Raw genomic sequence first — 10047 nt, forward strand, 5'->3', positions numbered from 1 at the left:
TTTATCCGATGAAAGGAATTTCAGGACCACGTCCAGATTCCAACTAGGTGTTCTAGGAGTTGCTGCTTTTGAAGTTTCAAAGGATCTAATTAGATCGTGTAGATCTTTGTTGTCTGCAATATCTAGCCCTCGATTTCTAAATACTGAAGACAGCATGCTTCTGTATCCCTTTATTGTTAAGACAGATAGGTGTGATTCCTCTCTCAGAAAGAGGAGGAAATCGGCAATATTCACTATAGAGGTACTGGAGGAGGACAGCTTCTGACTCTTACACCACCTCCTAAAGACTTCCCACTTCGATTGGTATACTCTTCTCGTCGAAGCTCTGCGGGCTCTAGCGATAGAGCCCGCAGCCTTGCGAGAAAAGCCCCTCGCTCTGACAAGTCTTTCGATAGTCGAAAGGCAGTCAGAGCGAGACCTGGGAGGTTGTGATGAAACCTCTCGAAGTGGGGTTGTCTGAGTAGATCTGGTCTGTTTGGAAGAGATCTGGGGAAGTCCACTATCCACTCCAGTACCTCCGTGAACCATTCCTGGGCTGGCCAAAATGGGGCTATTAGTGTCAACTTCGTGTTCTTTGAAGCTACGAACTTCCTGAGCACTTCCCCCAGGATCTTGAACGGGGGAAAGGCGTATGCGTCCCACCTGACCAATCCAGGAGAAACGCGTCTATTGCGAAGGCTCTCGGATCTTCCACTAGAGAGCAAAAGATCTCTATTCTTTTGGAGAGGAACGTCGCAAACAGGTCTATGTGAGGTCTCCCCCACAGGGACCAAAGACTTCGACACACTTCTTCGTGTAGAGTCCATTCTGTGGGAAGGACCTGATTCCTCCTGCTCAGTCTGTCCGCTCTCACATTCTTTATCCCTTGAACAAATCTTGTGAGGAGAGTTATGCCTCTTTCCTCTGTCCAGGTTAAAAGGTGTCTTGTTAACTGAAAGAGGGAGAAAGAGTGCGTGCCTCCTTGCTTGCGTATGTAAGCCAGAGCCGTGGTGTTGTCCGAGTTTATCTGTATCACCCCGTCTCTGACTATCTCTTCGAAGAACTTTAAGGCTAGGTGTATGGCCACTAGTTCCTTGCAATTGATGTGCCAGGACACCTGTTCCTTTGTCCAGGTGCCTGACACCTCTCTTGCTCCTAGCGTCGCTCCCCATCCCGACTCCGAAGCGTCGGAATATAACACTTGGTCTGGGTTCTGCAGGGCAAGCGATACGCCTTCGTTCTTTTGAAGAGGAAGGATCCACCACTTCAAATGATCTTTTACCTCTTGTGGAAGCGGGAAGATGTCCGAGAGTTGTCCCGTCTTCCAACTCCACACCCCTTTCAGGAAAAACTGAAGAGGGCGAAGGTGAAGCCTTCCCAGAGAGAAGAACTTTTCCAGTGAGGACAGGGTCCCAAAAAGGCTCAGAAAATCACTCGCTGAACTGTTCTTTCTCTCTAAGAAGCTCGAGATTTTCGACAAACCTTGAGTGATTCTTTCTCGCGAAGGAAATACTCGAAAACCCCGAGAATCCATCTGAATCTCAAAGATAGACCAAGCTCTGGCTGGGATCAGCTGCGACTTCTCGAGGTTCACGAGTAATCCCAGCGATTCTATCATGTTCCTTGTTACTGATAAGTCCTCCAAGCACTGAATCTCCGACTTGGCCCTGATCAGCCAGTCGTCCAAGTAGAGGGAGATGTTTATTCCCTCTAGGTGAAGCCATCTTGCCACATTCGCCATCAGGTTGGTGAATACTTGCGGAGCTGTAGACAGACCGAAGCACAGAGCCCTGAATTGAAAAATCTTGTCTCCTATTACAAACCGAAGATATTTCTTTGACAAATGGTGAATGGGAACGTGGAAATACGCATCTTGCAAGTCCAGAGAGACCATCCAATCTCCTGGACGAAGAGCCGACATTACATGAGCGGACAGTTTCCATGCGAAACTTCTTTTTCTGAACAAAGCGATTCAGAGCGCTTACGTCCAGAACTGGTCTCCACCCCCCCGATGCCTTTGGTACTAGAAAAAGGCGATTGTAAAATCCCGGGGAGTGTGGATCCTGCACAAGTTCGATGGCCTCCTTTTCCCACATTTGTTCCACCATTTGAAGGAGAGTCTTTCTCATTACAGGGTCTCTGTATCTCGCTGACAGTTCCCGAGGCGTAGATGTTAGGGGAGGGCTGTCCTCGAAGGGGATTACATATCCTTTCTTTAGGACCGACACTGACCAAGGGTCGGCTCCCCTTTTTGCCCACACTCCTGCAAAGTTCAGGAGTCTGGCGCCCACTGGTGCTTGAAGGAGCAACAAGTCATTTGGTTTCTTGAAAGGTCTAAAGGAAGACCTTCCTCTCTTGTCAGAGCTCTTCTTTCTGGCAGGGGGACGAGCCGCTGCACCTCCACGAAAGGGCTGCTGAGGAGGACGAGAGTCCTTAATCGCCGACACTACAGGGCGTCCTTTCTTGGACGTTTGTGTTAGTAGGTCCTGTGTCGCCTTCTCAGTTAGCGAGCGAGATATATCCTTCACTAACTGAGAAGGAAACAGATGATCCGACAGAGGGGCGAACAATAAAGCAGTCCTCTGGCTCGGAGAAACCCCTTTTGATAATAGGGATCCATATACCGATCTCTTCTTCAGGAGACCAGCAAACCAAAAAGGAAGCCACTTCTCCCGAACCGTCCTGTACTGCCTTGTCCATGCAAGACAGGACGCTATGGAGAATCTCTGGGTGGTTTTTAAGAAACTCCGGATCTTTAGATTTGTTGGCCAGAACTCCGAGTGACCAATCCAGAAAGTTGAACACCTCTAAAGTGACAAAAAGTCCCTTTAGAAAGTGGTTCAACTCCGAAGTGCTCCACGTCGATCTGACCGATCCTAAGGAGTGACGTCTAGAGGCCTCCACTAAATTGGAAAAGTCCGCATCTGCCGAGGCAGGCAGAGAAAGACCCATAGTCTCTCCTGTCCCATACCAAATACCTCTCTTTCCATGTAGTTTGGAAGGAGGCATGCAGAATACCGTCTTTCCCAACTCTTTCTTCTTGTCCATCCAAGAATCTAAAGAATGGAGTGCCTTCTTCATAGAAATTGCAGGCTTCATTTTCAGAAAAGGCCGAAGATTTTGCGGTAGCCGAGCTCGAAAAGAGAGAACGAGGAGAGGAGGAGCCGCCGGACTAAGAGAGTCTCCAAACTCTTGTAGCAATAATGAGGCTAAGACCTTATAACTCGAGAGTCCCTCATTTGCCGGAGGTTCGTCATCAGACAAATCGTCTAAACCTCGATCAGACGAAGGAGAAAGCTCACATTTGGAGGGAGAGTCCTTCCAAGACCTCCTACGATCTGAGGGAGAGGAGCTCCTATTTGGAGAAGAGTCATAAATTCCAGGAACGAGTCTCCGACTCCTGCCTCCTGGCTCTTGACTCTTGCCTCCTGACTCCTGCCTCCTGACTCCTGCCTCCTGACTCCTGACTCCGGACTCCTGCCTCCTGACTCCGGACTCCTGGCTCCTGCCTCCTGACTCCTGCCTCTTGGCTCCTGCCTCCTGCCTCTTGACTCCTGACTCCTGCCTCTTGCCTCCTGGCTCTTGCCTCCTGGCTCCTGCCTCCTGCCTGGATGACTCCACACTCCTGGCTCTTGGCTCCTGCCTCCTGGTTGACTCCTCACTCCTGGCTCTTGGCTCCTGCCTCCTGGGTGACTCCTCACTCCTGGCCGGTGCCAGACGTCTGATAGGTTCATCCACGTTCGTACAGGAAACCTCACCTCGAGTAGGAGCATTGATCCTGGCGGCAGATACCTCCATACGTCTGGAGGATCTTTTGATCGGAAGGGAAGAGTCTTTCCTTCTAGGAGGCTCCTTTGACAGAACTCCTACAAAAGACGAAATCTGCTCTTGCATAGCCATCATGAACCTCTTCGTAACCTCCTCTTTATCCTCTTCGGGAGGAGGGGAAGGAGGAGGGGAGGAGTCCATAGCCTCCACCTCCTGACTCCTTCTCACTCTGGTTGCAAGAATGGCTCTTCTTGCCTTCTTAACTCCCGAAGGAGACTCCTCAGGGAAGTTTTCTGGGCTCGAATCAATCGTCGGAGCCTTCCAACTCCTCTTGAGTGGTCGAGATCGATCTGAATCCCTCCAATCACGTCTCGGAGATGAAGATCCCGACGACGAAAAACACTCACGCAGGACGCTTTTTACAATAGCGATCCTTGGCAGTCTGGGGTGTCACAGAAACCGCCGAAGGGACACCTGATCGGTGGGGATTCTCCACAACCTCCTTTCGGTTTTCGACATTCCTTCTCCTCTGGGCATGTGAGCTTGGAAGAGGTCTAGACCTAGGAGCGTTGCGGAGCCGACCAGATGCCCCCTCCACTACACTGGGGACACTCATATCACTGTCCACTGAATAATCACTAGCCTTACCTTGTATGGCAGCCATTTTGTTTTCCATCAACTTGAAGGCTGCTTTTAGATCCGCAAGTTCTTTCGCTGAATCTACAGGTTCTGCAGTAGGAGAAGGGGCTGCAATGGAAGGAGAAGTAGCAATACTTACCCTTGGGGAAGATCCCAAGCTAGGAATTAGTTCAGATCTCGAACTACTTAAACTTCTATAAGAAGCCTTCCTCACTCTTTCTCTCTCTAACTTTTTAAAATAATTAGTTAGATTCTTCCATTCGTTCTCACCTCAAATTCTCACATTCCTTGCAAGTATTAGTAAAAGAACATTCATACTCCCTGCAACCCTTGCATACAGTGTGAGGGTCTACCGAAGCTTTCGGCAACCTCACCTTACAGCCTACATTCACACAACGTCTCACAACCATTCCAGAGTCAGACATTTTTAAAGAAAAATCCAAAATCAAGTCCACAAAACAGTCCACAAAAGCGTATGCCAATCCAACAATCCAGATACGTCACCAAAAGTCGGTCAAGAAGATCAATTGCCGGTGAAAAAAGAAAAACCAATCGAGAGGAACCAACAACAATGTTGATGGCCCGGGCGACAGAAGAATTCTGATTAGAAAACGGGAATGGTTCCTAGTCCTGCCACCCAGGGCAGGGCGGTAGATCACCTGACCTACCGGTAGCGTGTGCCGCGAAATTTGAAATTCTGTCGGAGACGACGGAGTCTATAGCTAAGTATATATCTGGCAGGGAAGTTGAATGTATAAAATTTTCAGTTCAACGATGGCCTCCATGTGGGAAAGTTGTAGGTACACTTACCGAGACTGATGTAGTACTATCACGATTTATATGTAATAATGAAAAAAGTTTATCCTTTTTATGAGAACATGCTGTGTTACCAAGAGAAGTGAAGTACCCCAAGTGTGATGAGGCGTGCTTTTTAAGGTCGGATCGACATCAATAAGGTAAGACAATTTGTCATTGTACATCATTTAAGGCACAATTTTTCTAAGGGGGAGGGGGGTCACAGTGGGGTGAAGCCTCTCCCCCCCAACTAAGTAAGGATAACCTCCCCCTAGGTTGGGTTAGGTGGGTTTGTTAGGTTAGACTGCTTCTCTTATTTTACTCATTTTCTGTATTACCCACTTTTGTAAATCGTGATTTAGAAAATGGGAAAATTCAGAAAACAAGAGCTCAAGATAGCTACCTCGTCCCGAGTCACTCTGTAAGTGCTCTTTCACCCTCTTATTTTTGCATGGAACACTATTTTTTCTGTTGTTTATTTTTTTTGTGCTCTTTTGTATTCTGGTGTTATCTTCCGCTTATTGCTTGTTTTCGTTTTCCCCCACCCAAAGCCCCCAGTTCCCACCTGGGTGGCCCCATTACCGTTGTGATACTTAAGGTGGTGGTCAATGGAAAACAAGGATTTTGCGCAAGATAGTAACATCAGCAATGAACAATGTGGTTTTATGAGATAAAGGGACAAGAAATGCAATTTTTATTTTGAGAATGTTGATGGAGAGAGCAATAGAAGTGAAAAAAGATCTATATGTTTGTTTTGTTAACTATGAAAAGGCTTTTGATCGGGTTAGACATGTAGACCTTATAAGATGCTGGAACAGATAAATATCGATGGGAAAGATCTAAGATTGATAAAGAATTTATATTGGAATCAAGAGGCATCAGTTTAAGTAGAAAATGATGAATCAGAGACTAGGCACATCAAGAGAGGTGTAAGACAGGGCTTTGTGTTATCACCTGATCTCTTCACTTTATAGGCTATAGTGAAATACTAATAATGAGAGATCTCAGAGATAGGTATGGAAGAAATTAAGGTTGGAGGAGTCAATATTAATAATATCAGATATGCTGATGATACAGCAATTGTTGCAGACTCCATGATAAACTTCAAGCTTTTATCAGTAGTACTTTACACCAATCAAGCAGAGAAAGAGGTCTGTCAATAAATATTAAGAAAACAGAAAGGATGAAATACCCCCAAAGAATAGATATAATTGATGCTGAAACAGTTAAACAAACCAATAGTTTTAATTATTTACGATGCACAGTCACTAGTGATGGAAAATGCAAGAAATTGATCAAGAGAATATTAATGGCAAAAGATGCATTTGGTAAGATCAAGAAATTTGTCACCAACTTGAAAATATCTATGAAGGTAACGAAGAGGTTTGAGAAATGTTTTGTTTGGTCTGTATTGTTGTAAGGCTCTGAGACTTGGACTTTGAGGAAGGCAGACGAGGAGAGGTTACAGGCTGCAGAAATGTGGTTTTGGAGAAGGATGTTAAAAATATCATGGAAAGGAAAAATAATCATGAAATATTAGAGAGAGTAGGCGTTGAAAGAGAGCTTTTGGCCTCAGTGAGAGGTAGACAAATGCAATTTGTGGGTCACATAGTGAGAGGACAAGAACTAGCTAGAGCATCTCTCTTTCACTGGCTAAATTAATGGAAGAAGACGGAGAGGAAGACCTAGACAAAAATATATGGATGGATTGGTGAGAATGACTGGAGGAAGAATGTCTGCAGCTCAGTAACTGCAGAGCCGGAAACAGAGGAATGGCGAGCCATGATTGCCGACGTCCTTGGGAATATGGCACCTGGATGATGATGATGAGTAACATCAGAACACAACATAACAAGAAAACTAGCAGAAAAAATGGTTTTCCATGCAAAAATCACTGGGTGGACTCTATCAAACGAAAAATTACCCAAAGTAAATACAACCCCTAATATCAAGTAGCTAGGTACTTCGAAAGGAGAGTAGAGGTCTTTAGCTCCGTTTCTCACCAACAAGAAGTCGCGACTGATGCCCATCTCCGATGTCAGGACGCGTTATAATGTAACTTTTTTTTTTGGATTGTTCATGCTGATCGTAAATGGTCCACTCTGTACCCCTGCGGTTTTTTACCCTAACTACCAAGTGTAGAATAAGGTTACAATGCATCCTTGTAATTTATTCAAGGTCACAATACCCTAAGCTATCCATTTGTTTTAACTTCATCCTTGTGGCCCCAAAATCTACTATATAGAGCAATCCAGTCCGACAAAACTGTTTGATTACAAACCCTAGCTTAACCTTAGCCTAAGTAGCCTATAAAGAACTAAGTTACCATATTAACCCTTTAAGTCTGAAATAGTTATAGCACTTGTCGAAACCACTGACGCCATAGTTAACCAATTCAACTGTGTTAGTATCTAAATAATTTTAAATCTACGTGACCACAAAGAAGCAGCCGTCGAGGTGCACCTCGCGTAGGCACTGGAACACCTGACGGAAGGCAGGGTGTGTCATTATTTTTTCCTGTAAAATAACTTTTAAGCTTTCTGATAACCTAAAAACGAAAAGCAACCACAAGACTTGGAACTAAACAAACAAATAACACCAATAATAAAAGAATATATCTACCTTGGAATGAACCTGGACGGTAGCAATCGTGTTAGGAGCACAATTTTCGTGAACTTTTCACCCGAATTCCACAGCAAAAAGGGGGTGGGATATGTTCGGGGGGTTGGTGGCGAGAACTGTCAAACGCCTTCAAAATTCTACCTTATGGTAATCCTTAATTTAATAAAGTAATGTATCTCGTAATCTGTTAAGAATTATGACATGGTCTTTAATCAAGTTATACAATAAGACTTTGCTTATCCCATACTTATAATATTTTATACTAATTTATATTTTATGCAATAACATGATAATTCAATATTATATATACAAAAAAGTTTAGGCGCCAGTACGAAGAGACATGACGTAAATCTATGATGTTTACATTCTAGAATTACATTCAATGAGGTAGATTCAAAGTAGCAGCTGAGCGGAGCGGTATCGAGCATTCCCATTAATATATAAAAAGAACGTACTGATGACGTCACACATAGTGATCTTTGTTATGCATCGCCGAGGAAATATTCGGCAGTTCTTAAACCGTTAACTAGTGTCGAATAACAATTATTGTTACCTCTTTAGTTTTTATATCAAGTAGTTTGATTTCATATTCTGATCGGGAGTCAAAACTTTTAACACTAAATGTTTATGCATGGAAGGCGTACGTGTTCAAATATTTTTTATTTATTTATTTAAAAGATATTCAGGTGATAGTTAAAAGATGCAATTAATTCACTATTTTGAATACCTCAAACGTGAAAATGTAACCAACTATATAATTGGACTGATGTGTGCTATTAGTCTACAATTTTTATTTTCTTAAATCATTCACACACACACACACACACACACACACACACACACACACACACACACACACACACACACACATATATATATATATATATATATATATATATATATATATATATATGTGTGTGTGTGTGTGTGTGTGTGTGTGTGTGCGTGTATATATATATATATATAATATATATATTATATATATATATATATATATATATATATATATATATATATATATATATTTCATAAAATCAAAGCCAGTTATTGTTTCCAAATAATATTAGTCCTCCTAAGAAACTATTCTTCCTAGTTAGTTACCTCGGTAGTTTAATGTGATATTCAGCAGAGCAATTGCTCTGTATTTAGTATAGCAAATTCAGACCTACCAACCCTCCAGCATTTTGCAGGAGTCTCCCGTATTTCGAAAATACCTCCCGCATTCCGCATTGGCACTCGGTTCTCCCCCATTTAGATAAAATCTTCCGCACTTAATTTGTTTAAGTTCGTAATTGTTACTAATGCTTATTTTTCAGTAAACATAATTATTTCCTCAGTAAGGTTGCCAAGCTAGTTCTGACCTTACCTCACAGTAACACTGATGAAGAAAGGGTGTTCAGTTTGTCAATAAGAACATCACCTCTCAGAGAACCAGTCTTAATTATTATTGAAGGGACATTAGATCACTTATTGCCTGTAAAACGAATTAGTTCGCCCATAAGGCTTGCTATGAGTATAAACCAAGTAGAGATCACTTGTGAAATCTAATTCCGCAACATACTATGCATATACCTGAGCACACTCTAATCTTCAAAAATTATATCACTATCATATTCTGCCCATAAAATACATGGAATGATCTGTACAACAGGCTATAAACACCGCCATTTTGTCATATGGATAAAAATTTGTATTTTTCTTTAATTTTTGTGTATTTTTTTCATGAAACTATGCATCTATGTTCTAAGTAGATAGATAAAAGCAATATATTGAGAATTACTGGATGAATTTTATTAAAATAATGACATTTTGCCTTGGATTTATGAGTCTGTCGCATTTTTTTTAAATCTCCAGCAAAAGTTCCAGTAGGGTTGACAGGTCTGAAATTACACTTAACATAATTGAAATACAATTGAAGTAGCTATACTGCATTAGAGAAAACAGTTGAGGAAAATTCCAGCATATGTTGGCGATTAGTGAGAGCAGCCAGCCCGATATTCAAATTGAATCTAATGAATCTCGTATTTTAAGTATCTATTGTGCTGTCAAAGAGGATTCCTAAAACTTTTCAACACGGATTTTTCATTTATTTTCTTAAAATAATGATAGTTTACTGGACTATGACCAATGCAATTGTCTGGTTGTTGGAGGAAAATTAAAATTTGGGTAAATGAATGGAAGGAGAGTGAAAGTATAGTATGTGACGCAAGAATGAACGGAGTAAAGCAGCCTTGTTTTTACATA

At 42.6% G+C, this 10047-nt stretch overlaps 1 protein-coding gene across 1 annotated transcript in view; it reads right to left on the reverse strand.

Annotated features, from left to right (window-relative positions):
- LOC135209041 (methyltransferase-like 26) overlaps window positions 1-7961 on the reverse strand; it is a 57021-nt gene extending 49060 nt beyond the window's left edge. Inside the window, exon 1 of the mRNA XM_064241584.1 lies at window positions 7804-7961. The gene's annotated coding sequence lies outside the window, so the exon portion shown is untranslated. The remainder of the gene's footprint in view (window positions 1-7803) is intronic.
- Window positions 7962-10047: the final 2086 nt, after the last annotated feature.

Source organism: Macrobrachium nipponense, chromosome 37 (genome assembly GCF_015104395.2).
Source record: "Macrobrachium nipponense isolate FS-2020 chromosome 37, ASM1510439v2, whole genome shotgun sequence".
In the NCBI taxonomy this organism is placed as follows: Eukaryota; Metazoa; Arthropoda; class Malacostraca; order Decapoda; family Palaemonidae; genus Macrobrachium; species Macrobrachium nipponense.